The 24,675-nt window shown below is 45.2% G+C and overlaps 1 pseudogene; it reads left to right on the forward strand.

Moving 5' to 3' along the window:
• Positions 1-1,390: 1,390 nt before the first annotated feature.
• Positions 1,391-2,263, forward strand: LOC127198884 (40S ribosomal protein SA-like; annotated as a pseudogene).
• The last annotated feature ends 22,412 nt before the right edge of the window (positions 2,264-24,675 follow it).

A 24,675-nucleotide genomic window follows, 5' to 3' on the forward strand; every position in this document is an offset into this window, starting at 1 on the left:
GAGCTGCCCATAAGCAGTGCTCCTCTAAGCTGTCTATGAGTAGTGCTCCTCTAAGCTGTCCATGAGCAGTGTTCCTCTAAACTGTCTAGTGAGCAGTGTTCCCCTAAGCTGTCCATGAGCAGTGCTCCCCTAAGCTGTCCATGAGTAGTGCTCCCCTAAGCTGTCCATGAGTAGTGCTCCCCTAAGCTGTCCATGAGCTTACTAAGTGTCCCAAGCTTATCCAAAGCTCACAGTTTCCACACCACAACATTGCGAGAGCTGGATTATGAGTGTGCGCCATGCCTGGTCAAAAAGTCAGAGGTTTGGTTTTGGGTTTTGGTTTAATAAACAAATGAGTTACTAGAACCAAGAATGCTGGGTTTGCTTTTGCCCTTGAGATTGTTTGCTGGGGATTCGTTCTCGATACTAAATCCTTCCTTTTCATTCGTGGCATCTTAGCCACCAGCTGCTGTAACCAACCACCCCAGATCATCTGGTGCCCTGACTCGACCCGGCTTGCTCACTCTTGCTCCCACACTACCTCTTTCCTACTCGCCAAGCCGGCCATCCTTACACAGTTCACACTAATAACTGTTAGCAGTCACATTTCATTTCCTAAACAGGGGAAGCTGAACAGTAGCCCCCAAGGTGAAAAAGAAATGTCTTCTCCTTGGGTCTGACTTAATACTTACCTGACTCTTGCATAAGAGTCAATTCTGGCTCAGGCTGGACACACACCAATTTTCTTTTTCTTTCTTTCTTTCTTTCTTTCTTTCTTTCTTTCTTTCTTTCTTTCTTTTTTCTTTCTTTTTCTTTCTTTCTTTCTTTCTTTCTTTCTTTCTTTCTTTCTTTCTTTTTTTTTTTTTTAAGATTTATTTATTTATTATATAGTGTTCTGCTGCATATGTGCCTGCTGGCCAGAAGAGGGCACCAGATCTCATTATAGATGGCTGTGAACCACCATGTGGTTGCTGGGAATTGAACGCAGGACCTCTGGAAGAGCAACGCAGTGCTCTTAACCTCTGAGCCATCTCTCCAGTCCCCACAGACCAATTTTCAACTTGTACCCACATTGAATGTTCTGGTGAGCAGACCAGAAAATCAGCAGGCCGAGTCTAGGTTCAACAATGTCTGTGTAATACCAGTGATCTCATGCATCCCTGAGACTCTCCAAGCTTTTCTCAGACAGATGTACACTGTCTTTTCCCAGCTCCTGGCTGTGAGTGCATTTCACACTCTGCATTTTCATTGATGATTTCACTCTCCTATGCAACATTTTTCTGCTAGGATTAACCAGGATACAAAATTCCCAAAGGCGAGGTTAAAAAGACTGAACAGCCTTTCTGCGAAGGGACGGGTCCATATGGCATTGTTCTTGATTCCCGTTGTAACTTTAAGGGAAGCTTACCCAATGTTCAGAGCCCTTGATGTCCTGCAGGTGGAGGAGGACGATGTCCTCAAATTCCTTGCTGTGGGAACCCACTTAGGTGGCACCAACCTTAACTTTCAGATGGAGCAGTACATCTACAAAAGGAAGAGTGATGGTGTCTGCACCATAAATCTGAAGAGGACCTGGGAGAAGCTGCTGCTTGCAGCTCGGGCTATGGTTGCCATTGAGAACCCTGCTGACGTCAGCGTCATCTCCTCCAGGAACACTGGCCAGCGAGCTGTGCTGAAGTTTACTGCTGCCACTGGAGCCGCTCCCATTGCTGGCCACTTCACACCTGGGACTTCACCAACCAGATCCAAGCAGCCTTCAGGGAGCCACGACTTCTAGTGGTGACTGACAGCAGGACTGACCGCCAGCCCCTCACAGAGGCCTCTTCCATCAACCTGCCCACCATCGCTCTGTGCAACACGGATTCTCTTCTGTTTTATGTGGACAGTGCCATCACAGGAGCACACTCAGTGGGTCTGAGGTGCTGGGTGCTAGCCTGGGAAGTACTCCACATGCATGGCACTATCTCCCATGAGCACTCATGGGAGGTTATCCCTGATCTTTACTTCTACAGAGACCCAGGGGAGACTGAGAAGGAGGAACAGGCTGCTGCTGAGAAGGCCATGACCAAGGAGGAATTCCAGGGTGAATGAAAGGCACCAGCTCCTGTGTTCACTGCTGCTCAGCCAGAGGTGGTGGACCAGGCTAAAGTGTGCAGGTGCCCTCTGTACCCATCCAGCAGTCCCCTACTGAGGGCTGGAGCGCCCACCAGCCACTGAGGACTGGTCAGCAGCTCCCACAGCACAGGCCACTAAATGGGTTGGAGTCACCACTGAGTGGTCCTGAGTTGCTCTGCAGACACCTGAGCAAAGGGAAAATGAAAGGAAACTAAAGTTCTTAAAAACTGAAGGAAAAAAAAAAAAAAAAGACTGAGCAGAGATGCAGTTAGTGGCTGGGCTCTACGGGGAACACTGTGGAAAAGCACTTACAATTGAATACTTTATCAAACAGGCATCCAAAGAACAAATACAACAGCAACGCCGCAGCCATGATGGGATGTAGTTTCCATAGCAATATGACTTACTCCCAGGAAAATTGTTCAAAAACAGTTGTCTTCCCTCATTAAGAGAAACAAGTACAACAATCTCATCAATATTTCTTTTTCGTCAATCGTCATGCTTGTTATGCTTGGTTGTGGCAACAGAAAGCCCCAGAAAAGAGCAAGGGGGAAGTCCAGCCGTCACAGACAGTCTACGACAAAGTGGGTTCCTCTTGATCCAGAGGAGTCTCAGCACAGAGGATACTACCTGCCCCATGGGCTATGCCAGTGAGACCGGGGGCCTGCCTCTTGTATGTCTGCATGATGATGCAACAGCAGGCAGCAGACTATAAAGAGGTCCATGCCAGTGCTGTGTGACACCATTGTTGGGGAGAGTATTAAAAATTATTTTTATATAACTGTATTTGTTTCTCCGTTTCTCTCATAACTCAGCCACCACACAAATATTTGAGACTCTTTTGTATTTGTTTAATAAGCTTCACAGCACAAGAACTGAGCAGATATTACTACTCTAATCTTAACTAGTCTAATCTGACTTCCTCTCAGTGTACATCTCAGAGATATTTACACTTTGTAGCTTTCCTGCTCCAGTTCCTTTCTCCTGATGTTTCCTGGACCTCCTTACTTCCTCTTCTAACTCCTCCTCCTCCCCTGGCTGGCAGGAAGTCTAACCCTATTCTCTTTCCTGCTCAGCGACTGGCTGTAAGCTGCTTTATTGGCATATTAGGGGACAATTGGGGAACAGTGTTTACACAACATTGAGGCAGGAGATTCTCAGAACAAGGATTGCAATCAGATACAGGGGTACAGAAACCAGCATTTGAAGTACATAATAACCTTATGTTGATGCTTCCACATCTACTCATGTCAGAGAGGGAACACAACAGATGAAAGTAACAATATCACCAAAGTCAATTTGATGGACCAATGAGTTTATTGAGGTTACTTACAGGAGTTTGAGCAACTCAAAGGCAGTGGCATCACCTAAAACCTCTGACATAGAAAGTTTGTTCGCCTCTTGGGTCTCTGAGTCTCCATTGCTTCTAGGAAGGAATGTTCTAATTCAGAGCACATTACTAAACAGCACCAGGCTTCCTCAAACATAGCAACGTTCTGGAGGGAGGGAGAATGGTTTTCTCTAGAGAACATCACTAAGCATTTGATGAGATAGGAAGGCAACCAAAAGACAGTGGCAAGCGGGAAAGTCTACACACATAGTCTAAGATTCTGATCTTCCCAGGATCATTTCAGCTACTGCCCAGCCCCAAGAGGGAAGCAGCACTTGGCTCCCTGAAGCACAGTTGTGAAAGCTACAGCTGGCGGTAAAGAATCCCGCCCACGGCAGCTGGGGGGTGAAGCATCCCGCCCACGGGAGCTGGGGGGGGGGATGAAGCATCCCGCCCACGGCAGCTGGGGGTGAAGCATCCAACCCACGGGAGCACGCTTGGGGAAACAGCAAAGCAGGAGTGGGTTCTTAAAATCCAACCCCAAAGTCTGTGCTTTGAACCGCTCTGCTGCACAGACCATTCATTTGAAAGGGACAGATTCTTGCTCAAGTTGTCTTCAGTGACTCAACTGGGGCTCTTGGATTACAGTGAGGTAGTCACACTACTGCGCTGGCTCTCCCCAGTGAACAGTGGTACTAAAGAGAGTTGAAGGAAGTTAAGATGATTAACACATCTTTTTAAAAAAGACATAATTTGTGTATGTGTGTGTATGTGCGTGCGTGCATGCGTGTGTATGTGTGTGCGTGTGTGTGTGCGCGTGTGTGTGTGTCTGTGTGTGTGTCTGTGTACACAAAAAGTCAGAAGAGGGCATCAGATACCCAGGGACCCTAACTCTGGTCCTATGCAAGCAGGAAGCGCTCTTACCCCCTGAGTTCACTTTCTAGTTTTCCAAAGGCATCTTTTAAAGATAAACACTTTCAAATTCCAAATTAACAGCTTCCTCAAAATTCCCTCTTCAGGCTAAATCCCATAAAGCACTTACAGGATGTACCAAGATTGTGACGGGGCTGTAGTTTGACTAGCTAGTTATTTATTGGAGCTCAACATTAGCACCAGAGCTCTTCAAGGAGTAATGGGGATACAAAAGTGTTTATCCTTAAAAGATGCCTTTGGAAAACTAGAAAGTGAATTCAGGGGATAAGAGCTCTTCCTGCTTGCATAGGACCAGAGTTAGGGTCCCTAGGTATCTGATGCCCTCCTTTGCTGGCCTTGTAGATAAGATTTCTAGATTTAAATCAGATATTTTGGCAGATGCCTGCTGAAGACAAAACCGAGAAAGCTTGTGAGTTAGAATATAAACAAAAAGTCTGGGCTGAAGAGATATAGCTCAGTGGCTAAAAGCACTGGATGCTCTCCCAAAGAAGCCTGGTTCCACTCCTGGAATCCATATGCTGGCTGACAAGCATCTGTAAATCCAGTTCTAGGGAAGCTGACATCTCTTCTCAACATAAGTGTTAAGGGCAGCTTTGATGATGTCATCGCTTCAGCAGGAGTAAGCCTCAGTCTATATACCTGCTGGGTAACCTTGGCCAGGTTGTGTATTCCTTGGGAGTCTCAGCCTCAGCTATAAAACGGTGCCCATAGGAACCTCAACCCTGGCTGGGGAGCTATTACAGTAGATGGTGGCTAGGATGGAGACTCGCTTTTCTTGAAGGATGTGACCCTGGTAGACCAATCACGCTCCAGGGGATGGCCCTGCACCCATGGATATATGCGGGGGGTGGGGGGGGGCACAAAATGGACTCTGGATTATAAAAATAGAAAAGAGCTTGTAAAAGCTGGGAGAAGGGAGGAAGGAGATGTGACAGGAGTCAGGGGAGGGGTGGGGAGTGGATATAAGCAAACTACATTGTATGCGTGTGCAAAATGCTCCAAGAATCAATTATTATATTTAAAACGGACTGTTGATCCCCTCTGTTGTGCATCCGAAGAGGTGGGAATATCAGTGTAGGGCAGCTGGGTGGACTCTGATGCTCTCTTAACCCCGCCCCCGGCCCCGCCCCCGGCCCCGCCTCCTGCAGCCGCCCCACCCCACCCCCGCCCCCACCCCCTGCTGCTTCTCCTGCTTTTCGCGCACCAATGCCACTTAAGTTTTGAAGTTTCGCAGGCATTTTATCAGTGTTTCATCGGTCTCCTCAAAGGATCTTCCCCTATCTAGTCTCTAGAAAGGAAGAAGAAACAAAGCCCTTCCTCGTTCTTCTTTATTGGGGCATCGCTCTCGCAGGCATTATCTGTGTTTCCTCTGTACTGAGACCCGCCAATCGTGTCCCTTACGCTGTGTGTAGTAAGCATGATAAGGACACAGGTTGTGGCACAGTAGGTTTACAGGTCGCCTGACCCCAGCTTTTATGCCTATGTACCTATTTCCCTCATCGCCCTAGTTGGATTCTGGGATTTGGAGGCCAGGCCACATAGTGCATGGCATCTAGAAGTGTTAACACTCTTAGATAACTCTAGCCATTAAGCCTGAGATCCGTTTTCAATTTGATTTTAATTGAACCTTAATGCTTTGGAATTATAGTCCAAGGAGAGTTTGAACCAGAGGAGATTACAAGTCAATTTATGACGGAAAGGGACGCTGAAGGCCAGGCAAAGACAGTGAGGGCGTGCCCCAACTCTCAGGAAAGAGATTCTATGTAATTCAATGCTGATTTCATGTCTCAAGCTGTCGCTGATGATTTTGTTTTTTGTGTTTTGTATTTTGTCACATAGTAAGGACCCTGCATACTAATGTGCTAGGAGATATGCAGATACAAGAACACGGAAAGCAACTCTTAGGGTGCTTTGCTTTTTACACCACCCCCCACACACACACATTAGATCAAAGGTCTATGGGAAGATATACCCCTTCTTTTGTTCCAAGGCTATGTTTCTCAACTTCTTTGAGGGGGTCAAACAGCCTTTCACAGGGGTCACAGGGGTCACAGGAGTCACATGTTGATATCCTACATGCCAGATATTTACGTTACAGTTCATGATGGTATTAAAATCACAGTTTGTGAAGTAGCAATGAAAATAATTTGATGGTTGCGGTAGCTATATGAAAGGGTCTCAGCATTAGGAAGGTTGAGAACCACTATTCTAAGGGAACGTCCAATCCTTGAGTAACGCAACAATGGAAACAGCTAAGAGCCAAATATAGAAACCAGCCCACTCACCCAGTCCAAAGCTCCTGAGACCTAGAACTGTGAGTTGGCACACGGCAAGGGCCATCTCTCAGCTGGAATTGCTGTTTGGTGCTTGTGTGTTGTTCTAGCTGAGAACTGACTTGAATGTAAGGAAAGGCCCAGCCTTTGTTCCATATTCAGTGGCAAGTCTACCTTTGCGTCAATACATAATTAAACAAGACGAGTACAGGGGCACCTAGCGGGTGGCCGCACCAGGAGCTGGCACAGCATGGCCTAGAAAGGCTTTCTTCCTAACTTCCTGAAATTGTTAACATCTCAGACTTTGTAATCACTTCCTCACCATACAAAACAGGGCGATTTTATGCCCTAGGCCTGAGTTTAACAAAAGGGATTTAAATGTGCCTGATTACTGAAGGATCACTGGTAGGTTATATTGCTTTTCATATTTGGGGGAAAAAAAGATTCTGAGCTCCTCCCCAGAGAGTGTGTGGGACACTGTAGATGATGTGTGTGGCATTCAGTGCAGTTCACACACTGGTGGACAGCCGGCTGCTGCTCCACTGCAGGCAGGGTGAGATGCAAGAAGCAGATGAGTGCAGAACGCAGCTCCTTTGATTGCCTCCTGTTCCCTCAGACTGATGTGCATGTTGGTTTGTATTGTTCCTGTAAGCATGCTTGCACCCCCATCCTGCAATTCTACCTCCTTCTGGCCTCTCCTTTTAAACATCATCACTCTTGAAAAAATTTGGGGATACAGCAGTGTGTATAGGTGGACCCTTACTTTCATGGCTGGATTTTTTTAAATCCTTGATGTACCTGTATTTGTCACATTTTTTTCATGTTTATTAAATGTGCATTTTAAAGCACACATATAATATTCCATTCAGCAGATTCATTTGTCATCATTTACTTAACAAGATTTTGAATTGTTTTCATTACATATAAAAATAAACCTCCCAACTGTTTCATGAATATCCAGATGAAGCTCTTGCTTTGGTGTGGTTGGAAAGATGGCTCAGCAGTTAAGAGTACTCACTGTTCTGACAGAAGATCCAAGTTTGGTTCCCAGAACCACACCTGGCTAGTCACAACCATCCATTACTCCAGCTCCAGGGGATTGGATGCCTCTTCCAGCCTCTTGCAGATATCTGCACACACATGGCACACATCCACACAAACGCATGCACATAAACAAAAATAAGTATTTTTTTAAAATCTTACCTCTGTTCAAATTGTTTAACCTTCAAAAGGTGTCTGTACGCATGTTCTAGAAAATGCTGCCTTAGTTTCGTGTGCAGAAGAGGAAATGTAAACTAGAAATGATCATAATGAGTGAGTTAACCCACAAGAAGAAAGTGTCAAATGGTATATACTCACATCTGGACACTAGCCCAAGGGGCATGTCCCATGAAAGTCTTCACTTACCAGGAAACTGGGACAGAGGGGAGGACATCCTATTGGGACTTTAGGTGAGAGAACCATGGGAGAATGGGGAAATAGAAGGATCCAAATGGTCCTAGAAATCTACAAGAAGAACATTATGACAGGTGGATCTGGGCCCAGGGGTCCTGCTCAAACTATGGCACCAACCAAGGACAATACATGCAATAAACTTCAAACCCCTACACAGATCTAGCCAATGGACAGGACATTCTCCACAGCTGAGTGGAGAGTGGGGTCTGACTTTCACATGAACTCTGGTGCCCCCCATATTTGACCACATTCCCTGGATGGGGAGGCCTGGTGGCACTCAGAGGAAGGATAGCAGGCTACCAAGAAGAGACTTAATACCCTATGAGCATATTCAGGGGGAAGAGGTCCCCCTCAGTCACAGTCATAGGGGAGGGGAGTAAGGGGAAAGTGGGAGGGAGGGAGGAATGGGAGGATACAAGGAATGGGATAACAATTGAGACATAATATGAATAAATTAATAAAATATATTTAAAAAGAAAAATTTAAAAAAAGGAGAAACGTGAACCAAGTACCAGGTACTTTGAAGGCATTCCAGGCTTAATCCTGGAACAGTGGTCGGTGTCTTCATTGTCACTCCACAGTGACCTTCTAAACTCATTCCCTCTTCCCCTGAGACGAGGATTCAAGTCACGGGACTTGTCTGAAAGAGAAGCGGTAAGGCATGAGACTGAGTGAGAGGGAGGGTGACAAAGGCTTTACTAAGCTAGCTGTCACTGTGGGGAACTGGAACTTAATCTCCTGCAGAAAACATTTACAGCCAGCATAGGCCCATGCCTCAGAGCTGTCCCACCTTACCTATAGGGAAGCTGGGATTTCTCTTCACCTGTAGGAAGCCCCGAGTGAAACCCTGAAAGAATGTGTACTGTTGACATGAGCACAGCTGTGTCAAGGACCACAGCATCAGGGCTGTGCAGGAATGGCATGTTCACAGGGAAAATGCTGACCATGGCTTTTTTCTCCTGGGTGTCTATGGCCTGAAGGCTGCTCCTACCAAGATTAACTAAAGCTTCCCCTCTTTTTATCTGAACTCTCCAGCCCAGGGGCAGGGGCTTCCCCTTCCCCTGTGCTATATAGTGAACATATTTTGGTTCCCCTCTCTCTGTCCCCTTCTCTCTGATTTTTTTCTCCTTTCCTCTCCCTCTCCCCTTCCTTCCCTCTTCTATCCCCCACCCCTATGCACTTCTCTATCTCTTTCCCAATAAACCTGCATTTATATATTATACCCTTGTCTTGGAATTAGCTCATTTTAATCATGTGGTGCCTGTGACTCAGGAGAAGTTGAGCCACCAAGTCCAGCAGGCCAGGCCAAGTTGGACACATGGCTTCATCTTTTTCCATCCAATTGATCATCTATCTCCCCCTGGAAACTCGGGAGGAGTTGAGTATCCAGCCTGGTGGCCTGAGGCCACATGGGGACCTATTCTCTCTCTCTCTCTCTCTCTCTCTCTCTCTCTCTCTCTCTCTCTCTCTCTCTCTCTCTCTGACATGACTTTGGACTTTTGAGTGACTCATCTCTTAGCTGATGCCAAGATGGGGGAGCCTTCCCATGCAGAGATGTCTGATTATAGGTTATCTGCACCCAAACCATCTAATCCCAGAGTACTGAATTTGGATGCCACTTCCGTTATCTTGGGATTCCAGCAAAGGCTGCTAAGATGAGTGCCACTGGGTCTAAACCTCAATTCCCAGATATCCTGGGATTATCTTTGGGAAATTTTCCAAACTGCATCTTTCCAGGATTTTTGGAACCGTGTGCTCACCCTTGCCCCTCCTCCACTTCTTGTAGCTACTCTCTGCACATGTAGCTCCAGGTCCTACCTAGCCCAGTTTCCCCTCTACCCTACCACCCATTCATGGTCTCAACAAGTAATGGTGGCAGTGGTGGCCACAGCACCACCAAGATGGGTGACAGTTTCTTAAATCCTGCCTGGGGCCACTTACAACACATGCATGGCTGCCATGTTGACTTTGGGATGAAGAGAGTAGAGCCATGGTTTCGTCAACAACTTAAATAAGAGCAGTCATATGACTGGCAGCCATCTTTGTTGTGAGAGAGTCAAGAGTCGTGGATATACCACCATCTTTACTGAGGGCTGCCATGTGTGTTCAATACTTTGCTGACAGCCACATCTAACTTCTCTGCTTAGTTTAGCTGTTTGGATAGACCAAGTAATGTATAAAAAGTATTCTATTTTCCTATTACTAAAGCTACATAATTATTGCAAACTGCTAAGGATAGCTAAGAAATAAAAGTTAATACCTTATTAATGATCAGATCTTTTGATGTGTTCAGAAGTATATTTGTAGTAAAGTCATGCTAAGAACTGATGTGGTTAATTAGAACATTAAGCTTTATCTAGTCTCCTGTTTTATGCCTTCAAGGTTAAGTCTAGGATGGATAACTAAAGACAAACCATGTTTTTTTAGCTCAGCTATCCTCAATAGATTATGGTCCTCAAACCTGTCAGAGAATCTACAGAATGTGGCATTTAAATGTTTAATTAAAAATCTCATTATTACAGAGATCTCAACTTCTAGCAGTGACCCCAAGGCCTCCAAGAGGATACAGGCACAAGGATAAAACTCCACCTGCATCTTGGTACTCTAACCACTGGCCAAGACTGCCCCGATGCCTCACCCACTGCTAAGGCCTGACCTGAACTGTGGACAAAGATCTAGAGAGTTGCTTGCCCCATTTTGCCAAGATGAAATGAAAATGAAGTCAGTCTTCCAAGTTCCTCCTCCACAGAAAGCCTTCCCAGATTTGCTTGGCTGGATGCTGAAGATGGATGCTACCTTGGGACCTGTGCTTGCAATGAAGACTTCGACACCACGGGAGCCTATTGGGAAATCCGTCTAGATGATGTGTAAGCCTCGGACATATTAACCAATACATAGGTCATTTGGATTATACTCCCTGCAGTAATTTATCTTTCTCAGGTCTCTGATGAGTTGGAAGATCAGTTTAACAGCAGAAACAAAGACTTCAGCTTCCTTCCCAGAAAAGTGGAAAGGTCTGAGGGTCTAAGAAGGTGTTTTAAGGTTGGTAAATGTAAGTTATAAAGGTTGGATGTGATGCTAACATATCTAAAATGTTTCTCTTTTTGTAAACTTAAAAAGGTTCTTGTAAGCTTCAGGGAATACACTTCTCTCAGTACAAACAGACTACAGATAAGTACTGTCAATCAACAGTCTATTTGGCTGAGGGTGGGATCTATTCCTCTTTCCCTGGTCCTGGGACCCACCCACCTTTAACTACCAAGCCCATGGGCCTATAAGTCTCAAATGTATATTCTGCCTTTAATGTGTATATATGCTCCAGCATCCTGCTAGGCTCAGATGTTTACTCAAGAGCTGTACCCAGAATGCAGGTGCTCTGAGCTAAACCTCACAGCCTGCCTCAGCTGGGCCTGCACTTACCTAGCCACAGATGGCCCCACAGATGCTGGACAGTAAATAGAACAGCCTGCTCTTCCCAGGCTTGGCCAGCATTCCAGCTTTTTGCCCTCCCACCTCCAACATCAATGCCCCCAATGTCAGCAGAAAGTAGCCAAAAATGATTGTTTTGCTCCTATCCCTCAGGCCCCAACCACCCCAGGGTGTGGCTGGCATATTCTGCCCCCTACCCTGAACTCTCCAGCCTAGGGACAGGAGCTTCCCCTCCCCCTTCACTATATAACACCAATATTTTGTTCCCCCCTCTCTCTTTCCATAGTTCTCTCCCCATCTCTGCCCCTCCCATGCTCCCAATAAACCTGCCTTTATATATTATAACTTCATCTTGCAATGTTGTTTTAAAGAAAGCAAATCCCAAATCGTTCAATTTTACCAATGAAGAACTCAGGAGCCAGATATTGGGGTGAAAACTTGCTAGCTCAGAGAGGCACAGAAAACACCCCAGCTGACCTTCTGATTCAGCTCACATCTCAGAGGAAAAACCAAAAAAGTCCAAAGCCAAAAGCTTGCTAGCTCAGCTGATAGCCCAGGAGAAAAAGTCAAAAAACTAAGAGCCAAAGAGCTTGCTAGCTCAAAGCTCAAAAGCTTCTTCTTATCCACACTGTCTTAAACACCTTTCTCTCAAGGTTTTTCCTATTATTTAATCCCTGTCAGCTGGTTTCTTGCTCTGCCTCTTGACCTAGGATTGATTTTATTAAATCCTGTGTACAGAAAGCTCATGGATTAAAGATGTGTGCTAGATCTAGCAGACCCATAGTATAGTCACCTGTTTACAATAAACAGAAAGTTCTTAGACTAAAGATGTGTGCTGGGGCTCAACCACATCAAACAAGAAACAGGGTTTTACAGTTCACAATCTCGGAGTTCACAATGGGATCAAATATCCTGCAATACTGCAATTAGCTCATTCTGACATTTCAATCAATAGTAACTAAGTGTGGAGCCACATCTAGGACTCACTGCCACTCACTTATCAGGCATTGAGTAGAGGTGCTTCCAGTCTCTAGTCTACCAGGCCCACCAAGAGACAAGAGAGTGTGACGGTGATTTGATACAATCTCTGCTTTTATTTGTCATCTAGTGAAAAAAAAAAAGGCAGAACTCTCAAGTCAGAATATGGGAACTGAAAGCAGAAAACCCTGCACAGCTTGGTGGAGTGGCTTCAGAGAGCCTTGGAGATTTCAAAAGCCAACTGGGATCATGGTAGGTGTGGGTCCAAAGCAATGACTAGAGTCCTTGGGTGAAAATTGTGTGCTGGGGGCAAGAAGGCAGCAAACTGTTAGGCATGCAAAGCATTTTCTTGTGTGGTTGAAGATGCTGGACATGAGGGAAGATGGTGGGTAAGTGAGTGTGGTACTAACAGGACAACAGGAACTAGATGTTGTCTCCCTGGCATGCCCCAAGTTCTCTGAGAGCTTGGATGGGACCACAGAAACTAACAGGCATATAGTGTGGACTAGGATTATCTCTGTAACAAAAAGAAACAGAAAGGGTAAAATGTGAGAAAGAAAAGTCAACGTGTTCCTATTTTTTTTCAGGTGACAAGCTTCTATCTACGAGACTTTAATGCCTCTAGTAGAAAGAAAACTCTGAGGGCTGATAAATATGTTCAGGAAAGTGTCAGGATACAAGGCCAACATGGAGAAATAGCAGCCTTTCTACATGTGGTAATGAACTGCCCAAAAGGAAAAAAATAAAAAGGGAGGAATTTGATTAATAGCTCCAATGAATAAGTGAACCCCTAGTCAGAGGTGGAAGACCAGTATCATGAAAACTTCAAGACACCAAAAGATGGAAGAACCAGTTGTGCCTATGGCCTGGAAGAACTGACATCGTAAAGGGTGCCACATTACAGAGAGAAGTCAGTTTCAACACAATTCCCATCAAAATTCCAATTACATTTTTTTACAGAACCATAAACCTCCAAATTTATATGAAAATGCAAAAGTTGCCAAGTAGCCCAAGAAATCCTAAGTAGAAAACGTAGAAAGAGCGATGTTCTAGGCATGACAACACCTGTTCTCAAACTGTACTACAGAGCCATAGTAACAAAAACAGCATGGTATTGGCACACACCCACACCCACACACACACACACACACAGACACACACACCAGCCACAAAAATCAGCTAAGTAAAAGAGGATTCAGAAAGCAACTCACACTGCTACAGAGGTCTAACTTTCAAGAAATGTGTTAAACTGTACATTAAAATGAACTTCAAGGGCTGGAGAGAGGGCTCAGTGGTTAAAAGCACTGTCTGCTCTTCCAAAGGACCGGGGTTCAATTCCCAGCCACCACATGGCAGCTTACAACTGTCTGTAACTCCAGTTCCAATGCCTCTGACACCCTCACGCTAAGATAAAATTAAATAAATAATTGTAAAAAGATGAAATTCAAGAAGCACACTGGGAAAAGCAAGAACAACATGCAGAAGAGTGACACTAGACCCATGTCTGTCATCTTAGGCCAAAGTCAGTTGAAAATATGTCAAAGGCCAGAGTGATAGACCTGAAGCTTTGACATCGCTAAAGAAAAACCATAGACAAAGTTAATCCCAAATTTTAAAAGCGGAAGGGACACTATCTTCAGTGAGGTCTTTCACAGAAATTATGTTGAATTATGGACAATGAAGATGGGCTGAGAAGATGACTCTGTGGGTAGTGTTTGCTGCCTCACAAGGATGGAGGTTCATCCTGAGGTCACCAGATGCTCATATGTGGTAGCGTGTGCCAAATGAGATAGCATGTGTACATCGGAGACACCAGCAGTCCTGTGGTGAGAGGAGAGGTAGAGTCAGGAATATTCCTGGAAGCCCATGGACCAGCTAGCCTGAAGTGAACAGACTCAACCAAGAGGGAAGATGAGGACTGACACCTGATGTTATTTTCTCTCTCTCTCTCTCTCTCTCTCTCTCTCTCTCTCTCTCTCTCTCTCTCTCTCTCTCTCTCTCACACACACACACACACACACACACACACACACACACACACACACACAGGAAATGAAGACAGGACATCTTTACTGTCTTGTCGAGTGTGAGTCAAGAGCTCCCACTGTCGCTAGCAAATCTCTTACACTATGAGAGAAAAACTATAAGATGATGACATCAGGAAAGGATAGCTTTAGAGTCAGACAGACTGTGATTAAATATTGGCCATGGTTATAGGAAAAGTGACATTATTTAAACCCTTTTGCATTTTGGTTTTCTTACCTGTATTACATTATTAATGAGGAGTAAGATAGACGAATATAAACAGACCTCAATGATACAGACACATGAGAATGTCACAATGAAGTGCCCTGTCTCACTTGGGGGTTCTACTGCTGTAATAAACCACCATCACCACAAGCAACTTGGGGAGGAAAGGGTTTATTTTAACTTATATCTTATAGTTATCCAGGGAAATCAGGGCAGAAATTCACAACCAGACCTGGTTCCTGGACGCAGGAACTGATGCAGAGGCCACAGAGGGGTGCTGCTTAAGTGGCATGTTCCACATGGCTTGCTTAACCTGATTTCTTATGGAACCCAGGACCACCAGCCCAGAGTTGGCCCCACCTACAATGAACTGGGCCCTTACCCATTGATCACTAAGAAAATGCCTTACAGCTGGATGCTATGGAGGCATTTTCTCAACTGAGGCTCCTTCCTCTCTGATGACTCTAGCTTGTGGCAAGTTGACACAAAATCAGCCAGTACAGGAGGTAACGGTGAGAACTTACTACAGGGTGATGTCATCATGGCTTGCAGACAGAAGGAAATGAAACTGATGGGTGGCCCAAACGACGCCATCCAGGAGACATTGTGAAGACCTTGGACATCATTAGGACACTGCAGGCATACAGGCAGATGGAGGAGTTTGGAGAAGAACAGTTGGTACAGGGCCATCTGGTCAGCTCTAAGGTGACAAGTGAGCACTGCAAACCCTGGATCCCATCATGTGGAGACTAAAATGAATGTGCTTTTGTGTGCATGTTTATGTCCTAAAGTTTTAGGATTTTACAGAGCATGCTGTTTCCTTCTTTGGGGCACAGGCAGATGTTTTAAACTATGGAAAATAATGATTGGAACATATTGTAGTCTTCAACTGATTTGCAAGATGTATTTGTATAAAATGTAATGTGTGTATGCATGATGTATTTATATTAAATTGTTTTTATAATACAACCATTTCCAACAAATGACAGCCTAGCAAATAATTTTTTTGTTGTTTGTTTTCTTTTCTCTTTGAGGTGTCAATCAGGGACATTACGTATCTTAAACATTTTAGAAATAATTTACCACTGTAATATATGAAAATATTATACAGTGTCAGCCATATAGTTAGTATATGATAAAAGTTAGCTTTTTCCTTCACTCACTTCATTGCTAGGGCCATCTAGAAAAAGAACTTTCCTTTTTCCTCATCTTTGTCTTGGCATCCCCATCTCCTTCCCATGTCTGTCTCCCTCAATTCGTAAAACAGCTTCCAAGAGTTGTCTTACTTACTGTCCTAGTGCTGTGAAGAGACACCGACACCGTAAGCAAGGCAACTCTTACAAAGGAAAGTAGCTGGGGGAAGCTTAGTCTATCAGCAGCATGGCGGGGCACATGGCGGAGAGCATGCTGGGGACCTTGAGAAGTTACTTCAGAGCATGCTGGGGAGCACGGCCGGGTGCATGGAGGGGAGCAGGCTGGGGAGTATGGCCGGGAGCATGCTGGGGAGTGAAAGACCCCCGAAGGGAGACCCTCACTCAAGCCTCGAGATGGCGCACACCCAAAGACACACAAACGACCGTCTTGCTGTAAACGCACGAGGTAGTTTATTGGAGGAGCTCCGGGTCGACACGTATCTCACGCAGGACACAGAGGGGTCGACCCAGAAGCCCAGGGGTTTGGGGTTTATATGGACAAAGGTCGGGGGGAGCGGGAAGTTTTGGCGTGGCCACACACGATTGGTTGTTTCAAACATTTGAACATCAGCAAATTGCGTAGGCAGATCTGGGGTAAGGTCAGACTTAATCACATGGGAACAGTCCTTGGTTCCTGTTCTTCTCGGAACTCGAGGGTAGATGTTTATCTGAGCTAACAACACATCTGGTTAAATTCAAACCTGGAACATTGTGTGCGGGCCTCAAGGGGGGATTAAGCAAACACCATAAGATCGGATGAGGGGTCTTGGCTCATTACTCACTCGACCATGCCCGGTACCTGTTTCTCTCAGGAATTTGTCCTTGTGTACCCTCCCTATCTTTTACGGCCAGCTGGTCCCTGGAACACTCAATAGGCCTTGGTCTCTTAGCTCCACATTCTTTGTGACTTATCATCTGGGACATTGGGCTAGCATACTTGCCGACCTGCACTTATGAGTTAGAGAGCTGAGAGCTCTGCTGTTCTGGTTGCTTTAATGCTAATTAAAAATTTTCCCTTTCAGGGAACATGGCGGAGAGCAGCTGGGAGCATGGTGGCTCTCAGGCAGGCACGGTCTCAGAGGGGAGCCAAGAGCCTTATATCATCCTGATCCTTAGGCAGTAGGCAGAAAGAGAGAGACAGAGACAGAGACACAGAGAGAGAGGGAGGGAGGGAGACAGAGAGAGAGACAGGGAGACAGAGACAGAGAGAAAGATGGAGAAAGAGAGGGAGGGAGACACAGAGAGAAAAGGAGATAGAGAGACAGAGAGATGGGAAGAGACAGAGACAGAGAGAGAGCCTGGGCCTGACATGGGCTTTTGAAACCTCAACCCTTACCCTTAGCAGCACACTTTCTCCACAAAGGCCACACCTACTCCTAATCCTCCTAATCCTTCTCAAACAGTTCACACCTGGGTCTAGGCATACAAATATCTTAGCCTATGGGAGTCATTCTCATTCAAACAACAAGAATAGCTCTGCTTTGACTGTACCAGGAGCTATCACTGTGGTGCAGACGGGATCCTTTCCCTAAGGAACTCAGTGCAGAGCGGGAGAAAGGCAGGCCAAGCCTCGACCTCGTGCTCACATGCCTCCTCCAGAAATTCCTAGTTCTCTGTTGTTTTAGACTTGCTGCCGGTCATTACACTTCTGAAGAGCTGTGAGTAGGGCCAGAAAATCACCATGATCTCTCACCCCCTGGCCAGAGCAGAGCCCTGTCTTTATTCACACTGTAAACCAAGATAAAGCAATGCTGAGGCACACAGCACCCTCAGTCATGTGAAAAGAATGTTTCAATAGGGATGTTTTCTGAGTTACTCTCTCTCTCTAGCCATAGATAACTCCTTAGGACCTGAGGGGATGGTGCCAGAACCTCTCATGGTTTGTACAGAATTTCCATCATTAACAACAAAAATTGTTACAACGGCCAGTGTTTCCATAAATATTGTAGGAGAGTTGTGTGTTTCCATGTTATTTTAGTAATGTATAGGGTTGTTAATACTCTCAATAACGTCATTTTGCACTGACATTGGCCTAGATTTATCTTTTTTTTTGGGGGGGTGTCTGTAGGGGGAGGGGTATGTGCATGCTGGTGCTCACATCTCTGGGTAACTGTGCAGGCCAGGAGAGGACATTGGGTGTCCTGTTCTGTCATTTCCTGTCTTCTCCCCCTTGAGATGGGGCCTCTCAACTGAACCAGGAGCTAGGCCTGCAACCCTTTGTGGAACCTCCGGTCTCCACCCATGACAGCACTGGAGTTACAGGTGCTTGTGGTGGCCACTCCTGGATCAGGAGCCAGCACTCTTGCTCAGTAAGCCATTTTCCAGCCTCTGAATTCTTCCTAATGAGACATCTTCCTAACTTCTACCCCTGCCATTTTCTGAGATGTCCTGAGGAACACTTGACTGTAGAGTCCAGAGGACAGATGGAGATCTGCATCTCAAGTGAGAGCCAAGTGAGAAAACAGCTGTTTCTCTGGGCCAGCATTACTGCTATTGCAGCAGGGAGAATGAAAGAGAAGGAAGGAAGGAAGAAGGAAGGAAGAAGGAAGGAAGGAAGAAGGAAGGAAGGAAGATGCACGATGGAAGCCTTGCTCTTTAAGAACAGTGCTTTGTCTGGCCAGTTTTTAAACCTTCCAAATCTTTTCCTTATATATTATGGTTTCTGATTTTGCATTCTTATGGGATTTCTGTGTGTTTGAGTACGTTTGTCTCTGTGCCTGTGTGTCCTGTGCTTTTTCTTTGGCTCATTTTCCCCATTTGTTTATTTTATTTTTATTTTTTTAAGTTCCTGTTTGTTTTCTAGTGAGAGGGAGAAAGAAGAGGGTTGGATTGCATGGGTAGGTGGAGGTGAAACAGTGATTAGAATGTATTTTATGGGGAAAATCAGTTTTCAATAAAACTTAAGTTACAATAAAAAATGGAATAGCTTCTTGATATCTAGTGCCCTTTGATGGTCTGTCTTTCTTTCCATACTGGCCTTGAACTCACTATGTAGCCATAATGACCTTGAACTTCTGGTCTTCTGCCGCCCTCTCTCAAGTGCTGAGATGATAGGCATGGACCACCATGCCTGGTTTGTTGATGCTGAAGACAGAACCCAGGATGTCACACATGCTAGGTAAGCATGCTACCCAGTGTGCTGCATCTCAGCCCCTTATATCTATTCTTGAAATCTTGTATTTTATATTACTGCTGGGCAGAGAAACCGTTTCTTTCTCAGTTCGTTTGCTGACAGCACAGGCTCTCTGACCAACACTGAGAAACCTCAGGTGACCTCTGGTCATCTTACACAGACTATAAAAACATCCTTCTACAACGGAAAATCTTAAAATCTAACTATAAAATGACTAACGGAGCTCAGTAAACGTCGATCTGAGCGACACATTGAACGTAAAGTGGCCAAAACGACTCAAAAGTTGGACTTAAAACATTGCAGGAAATCCATCCCTGCTGAGCTCTGAGGGTGAGAGGCACGAACAGAGGCACCTATTTCCGGAAGTGAAATACAGGTTCTGTGTGATGAGTCATCAGAGCTTAAAGCAAAGCAAAGTAGCTCTGAGACGTGGGGTCTGTCCTCAGGCGTGGATGGTGACATTGTGTTCTGTTCTGTCCTGTTTTGTTTTGTTTTGTTTTGTTTTGTTTTAAGGGGAAAGGTAGTATGGGCAGAGAATCCAAACACAAAAGCTGGATTCATCTTTTGGATTCCCCATATCATAAAAGATTTCCTGACAAGAATTCACACAACTCTCTCTTGCTCATGTACTTTAAACGCCTGTGTCTTTCCCCAAGGAAGCCCACGGCAGCCTAGGCTGTGGTGCAAACCCACACAGGGATCCGGGCAACTCAACCCAGCCAAGGATACTGTTAGCAGCAGCAACTGCCAGATACAATGTGTGGAGACACTTCTAGATGATTCCAGCAGCAGACGGTTAAGCCTTCCCAGGTGAGAAGCCTCAGCCATGTGGAGCAGGCATATGCTGTCCTTACACCGCACCCTGGAAGGAAACTGGTTGATAGTTGTGAGTCATGCTAAAGCAAGCACAACACACAGTTGTTGATGAGTCCCAGTCCATCCAGGGTGGTGTATTGTATGACAGTAAGAGCTGCAAGCGTATGGGTTTACACGAAGCATATCTCTAGTCTCCAACCAAGACGGGAACAGGTAGCCTTGTGGATTTGGGGAGAAGATCTTGGGTCTGGTGCTTCTTCGGGCTTCTTTTGTCTTGCTGTTTGGACAGAGTGTGTCTTATTAGCCCAGGCTTTCTTCAAACTTGCTATGTAGCTGAGGCTGTCTTTGAAGTCTTATGTTCCTGACTCTACAGGTGCTAGAAACACTGATCTCTGACAACAGATTCAGCTTTTAAATGCCTCTTTAAAGTGCTTTCGGTCTTGTCTTAATCAAATGGATGCACATAGACATGCGCTTGCATATTGCACACACTTGTGTGTGTGTGTGACAGAGAGAAGGGGGGAGGGAGGGAGGGAGGGAGAGAGAGAGACTTTCCAATATCTTGGGCTACCAACTCTGAGCCTTTGGAAGTTTTCTTACAATTATTTCTCCTTCCCATTCTTCCAGCTCAGAAACCATCCTTCCCTGCTAGGCTGAGGTTGCCCACCAAGCCTTCCTTTAGTGTTCAAGCTTCTAAAGGTAGTTGTCATCTTATCTTTATATTTTTTAACTTATGAGTTCCTGACTCAAACATTTTTCACTGTTGTTTTAATAGGATTTGTGGGAGAAGTGAAATTAAATGCACATATTCAATTTGCCATTTCTAATTGGAATTTGACTTCAACTTTTAATATCTTTCCTCAATTCAGATAGATAGATAGATAGATAGATAGATAGATAGATAGATAGATAGATATCTTTGTGTGTATATGTATGTAGACATATGTATGTGCCTGCATTGCCCCAGTGTGCACACCTGTGCACATGCCATAGTATGTATTCAGAGGGCAGAGGGCAGCCTCTGGTATTGGTCTTCACCTTCCATCTAGTTTGAGACACGGTCTCTTCTTTATGGCTGCTGCTATTCAGTGCTATGTACCACAGGCTAGCTGGCCTAGAGCTCACGGGTCCTCTCCTGCATCTCCCTGCCATCTCACTCTGGGCACACTGGGATTGCAGACACACACTACTGTGCCTGCCTGTATGTGGGTCCTGGGGATTTGAACTGAGGTTCTCATGCCTGCATAGCAAGTGCTTTACTCACTGAGCCTTCACCCTAGCCCATTCCTGGATATTTTTATCCCATTCCCTTCTTACATAAAATAAATTACTCAAGCCTGGGTTTGGGAAGGCTTTTGCTTTATTCACTGTGTCACCAACAGAAAGCCACCTGCTCCCTATCTCTATGACTCTCTCAGTTCTTGGAGAATCTAAAAGCTCCTCTCTACTAACTGTGACCATTGTCACCTCAGAGCTCTGCTTATTATTGGTGTTTTGAAAAATGTGGAAGAGCAGCGCTCACCTGGAAGGAGAGATCAGCATAACTATGGAAGACAATCTAGTGAAGATGTCACAACCATCCGGGAGCTGGCCAGATATAATGGTGTGCAGCTGGAATGAAGTGCTTACCCACGAGTGTGCCGAGGGTTGAGTAGATGGTTTGGGTCTCGGGTGCTGAGACTTGGAGCATTTACACTGTAGTCATTGGCACAACCACTTAAAGGTTTGGTAACAAGTCCTTTCCGCCTCTGCAGGCAAGTTTTGTGGCTCTTCTTATTCTCGAGACAGAAGAGTCCCCTGTCCTGTTGTCTCTGCTTTACCAGAGCATCGCAGCTTCCTCTAACTCCAGTTCTGAGTGGCCAGCTTCCTGTCACTGACTTGCTTCAGTTGCCCTCAGTGTCTCTTCCAGGTGCCTGCAAAAGGTTGCTATCCTCCTCAAACCAAGCTAGCCACACCCTCACCAAGCTAGGCACACCCTCACCAGGCTAGGCACACCCTCACCAAGCTAGGCACACCCTCACCAAGCTAGGCACACCCTCACCAAGATAGCCACACCCTCCCCATGCTAGCTACACCCTCACCAAGATAGCCACACCCTCACCAAGATAGCCACACCTGCACCAAGCTAGGCACACCTGCACCAAGCTAGGCACACCTGCACCAAGCTAGCCACACCCTCACCAAGCTAGCTACACCCTCACCAAGCTAGCCACACCCTCACCAAGCTAGCCACACCTGTACCAAGCTAGCCACACCCTCACCAAGATAGCCACACCCTCACCAAGATAGCCACACCCTCACCAAGATAGCCACACCTGCACCAAGCTAGGCACACCCTCACCAAGCTAGCCACACCCTCATCAAGCTACCCACACCAGCACCAAGCTAGCCACACCTGCACCAAGCTAGCCACATCTGCACTTCTGGACCTACTAACACGGGCCAGCAACTCTGTAGTCTTAGCACTCGCTGACCCATCCCCACTTTGTCTCTCCCTCACTCTTGCTGTTCATTTTTCTAAGAGTGTTTTGTAAGTCATGTAACACAGTCACATCAAATGCAGCCTGAAGTGATTTCAGTTTGGCTTTTTTATGTGGATCCTTCCAGACAATGACTTAGCAGGCATCCTGCAAAAAGCACACTTATTAATTTACAAGTGTTTACCCTCATAAGTGTCAAGTTAATAGTTCTTAGAAATTTTGTGAGGTGCTTTTTTGTTTATATTTTTGTTTTGTTTTTTTGAAGTCTGTTTAACATTTCTTCTTTTGAAGTACAGTAGAAAAGCACTTTTGGTCATTGTGTGCATCTGTGATGCAATTTTGTGTGTGTGTATTAAAGTGTTTACTTAATCAAAAGTTAAAATGATGTTAAGGAGTATAAAAATATTGGGGAAAATGGAGAAGAGGCTGAGGCAATGACGTCGCTCTTGCAGAGATCCTGAATATGGTTCCCAGCACCCATGTCAGGTGCGTCATAACTGCCTGAAACTCCAGCTCCAGGGCATCTGGATACCCTTGTCTTACCCCCCAAGGCCACTTGCACACGTGCGAGTATACATACACGTACACACATTTTCACATACATATATACATATTTACACTCACAAAAATAAAAATAAAATAATTCTTTTTAACAAAAGAAAACAAAAACAAGTAAATGCTTAATTAAAAGTTAGGTAGATTGAGACAAGATGAGCCTGTTGGTCTGTGAGGGCCAAGGAAGAAACACACTGGGAATGGGAAAGCGTGAAATGCAAAGGTGAGAAAAGACAGAGCAGCTGGAGTAGGGACTATAGCCAAGGCAGAAGGCTGTGACAGCCTGCGTCACCTCTCTAAGACTACAATGTCCTCACTTTGTGACCAGCGCTCCTCAAACCTATCCTCTGTTCCATCCATCAGCTCTCAGCATTTCACCATCAGCCACAGATGTGGCCCTTCAGGTATAATCCACTTACACTTTCAAATTCTATTTGCATTTAGAGTTATGAATGAATTTATAAATAATCCTATCGCCAAATGCATTAAGTGCAGTAGCTTTCAAAAGACCTGGGATTGTATATAATGTGCCAAATGACAAATATAAATTTGGTTTATACTTCAATGATTTTTTTTAGAATAATACATATAAAAATCTTTTGGTTCAAGTGTATTCCTCAAAAGTACATGTGGCTACCTTCAGGTGGAAAACAAACAAACAAACAAACAAACAAACAACAACAACAGTTCAGGGCCTTTCGATGTCTACAGGTAAAGGCACTCGCTGCCAAGCCTGATGACCCAAGTTTAATCCCTGGCACCCACATGGTAGAAGGAGAGAACCAACCCCCCACGTTGTCTCTGGCCTCAACGTGTACCCCTATAGTCTTGCCCCATACACATAAATAAATGTACCTCATGTTTTTTTTTTAAAAATGTGTCCTTATTTTCATGCGATTCTCATTCTTTCTCTCCAAAGTGAGTGATCTCGGGTCTTTGCCTTACTGGGAGGCACACAGCCATTGTGAGCTGAAGTTCCAGGAGAAAGGCCACAGTTATGTCAAAGATTCTGCAGTGCTGATTGAGCAGAGCATCTCAGACTGTGGGGAAGTACCATGTTGCAAGTCCAGAGGCAACTTATTTTGAAGCATCTTCAGCCTTCCTGAGTAGCCATTGGTTGCCTGCCTCTGTATTTGAACATGAGTTTACCTAACAGGCCAGCCCAGGCTGAGAATGCCATCATACCAGTGAGACCTATAGCAGAGACCCGCCTACTTAGCTGCCTGTCTAGTGTTTCCACCGGTGTGTTCTCATGACTCCTTCTGTTCTACTACAGTAAAACTGTCAAGCAATTGTCACCATGCTGGAACATGGCATTTCTGGTCACCTGAATCTGCTCCTCAGTCATGATCAATGTATTTTTACATGGGCACCTTTCACTCTTTTTCTATGCACTTACATGTATAAGAGTGCACACACACTTTCGTTAGGCAAAATAAAATCCCCCTGAGGATTTTATTGGAAATTGGAAACATCCCACATAAGCAACTTAACAACACATCGGGAAGCCCTAGAAAAGAAAGAAGCAGAATCACCCAAGCGGAGTAGACATCTGGAAATAATCAAACTCAGGGCTGAAATCAATAAATTAGAAACAAAAAGAACAATTCAAAGAATCAACAAAACCAGGAGCTGGTTTTTTGAGAAAATCAACAAAATAGACAAACCGTTAGCCAACCTAACTAAAAGGCAGAGGGACAGTATCCAAATCAACAAAATGAGAAATGAAAAGGGAGTCATAACAACAGACACTGAA

The sequence above is a fragment of the Acomys russatus genome, chromosome 15 (genome assembly GCF_903995435.1).
Source record: "Acomys russatus chromosome 15, mAcoRus1.1, whole genome shotgun sequence".
NCBI classification, from domain to species: Eukaryota; Metazoa; Chordata; class Mammalia; order Rodentia; family Muridae; genus Acomys; species Acomys russatus.